Raw genomic sequence first — 1744 nt, forward strand, 5'->3', positions numbered from 1 at the left:
AAGAGATAATAAATATGTCTTGGACCTAGTCAGAACCGTTGTGTAAACTCTTCCAGTATCTTCAGTAGAGTAAGAATAGGAGAAAAGGAAGATAATTAGGTAACTCTGGGTGGGGATTTAAAGATTTGAAAGTTGAGAACAGTGAATTAGTTGGCTAATTATAGGATTAAGATGGAGAAGGGAGGAAAGTGAAGCCACACCAAGAGAGACAGGCAGAGAGAGCACTGAGAAGAAGAAAAACTAGAGGTCACAAACGGTATGAAGAATAGGTTTAGGCAGATGGAAGCCCAAGGAGACATGGAAGGATGGGTGAAGGTCAGGCAGGAATTGCAGAGTGCCTACCAGATTGTCAAGTGTGTGGCCATTTCTGGGTAGAGCTGAGACAAGAGTCTTCACAAATCATGGGACCTGATTGAGGAGGCTGATGAACTGGGAGGCCAAGGGGCATTAACCTGTGCATCGAAGTTCCCAAGTATAAGAGAAGTGTTTGGGGTGGAGAGAAAGACTGTGATTGGCTTACTCAACTCCTTGAGAAAAAGAGGAGAATGACTATGAGATGATAGATTTGGACTCAACCTTAGTTGAGTCCTGCCTCCTCATTTTACAGATAGGAACTGGAGGCCAGAGAAATTCAAGAATTTGTTCAAAGTCACCTAGCTGGTAGCCAGGTCTTCCTGACTCCAGCACTCAATGCTTTTTACTACTCTACCCCTCAAACCCTTTAGAGCAACTGCTGCCAAGAGGATCTGTAGGGCATTATATCTGGATGGCTTCATTCCTTCATTTATCTCTAGCCTCTATTCCTGACTCTCTGGACTTCTGTTGCTACCATGTGCCATGTGCCAGTAGCCTTCTCATCTGGGAAGATCTCTCTGCCCCTGTGGTCCTTTCCCCTGCTTAGTCATTTCCTCCCAGGAGCTCCATTTTAAAGAAGGGCCCCCAGANGCCCCTGTGGTCCTTTCCCCTGCTTAGTCATTTCCTCCCAGGAGCTCCATTTTAAAGAAGGACCCAGCCTTTCTTCCTCTCTGGGCCCCACCCCTTACTCTCTGAACTTTTTCTCCATCATCAGGCCCTTGAGCAGGTACCTTCTTCCCCCATCCTTTACACTGTATTTGGATTTCCAGTTCTTAGCACAGTGCCCGGCTCTTAAGAAATACTTTGTGATTTGACTCAGATTGAACCTCCAAGGAGAAGTTCTTATATGATGGGGCAGAAGAAGGAACTAGAAATGTTTATAAAGATCAGATGCAGGGCTGTTATCCCAGTGTCTGGTGTCATGAGAAGGTTCATACAGACCTGGATGGGACAGCCAAGGATCGAGTGTATTTGTTTTTTTGCGGGGCGAGACAGAGGGAAAGCCAGATGATTAATTTCAAAAAATGGGAGAGAGAAGAAAAGAAGAAAGAGAAGGTTCTTCGATGGAACATTATCCCAATTGGCATAATAGTAGGGGAAGGCAAAAGCTGGGTGGGAACTCGACCGGGGCACGGCTGATGTGGATGCGCACGAGAGAGCAGAGGTTGGTAGTAGTTATAGTCTGCTTATCCCTAGGCAGCAGGAATCCCGTGTGGCCAGAGTTAAGGGTAGAAGAGGTGGGAGCTTGCTAGCCATAGGGCAGGTATTCAGGGCCTTTTGATTGGGGACCCTCAAGGGCTCTGAGATGGCAGAGGATGCGTTAGAGGAAAGTGAGAAAACGGAGAAGACTTAGATACAGAAGTGGGCTGAGAATCCGAATCCCACGTTT

Source organism: Vombatus ursinus, unplaced genomic scaffold (assembly GCF_900497805.2).
Source record: "Vombatus ursinus unplaced genomic scaffold, bare-nosed wombat genome assembly UNPS02014782.1, whole genome shotgun sequence".
NCBI lineage: Eukaryota > Metazoa > Chordata > Mammalia > Diprotodontia > Vombatidae > Vombatus > Vombatus ursinus.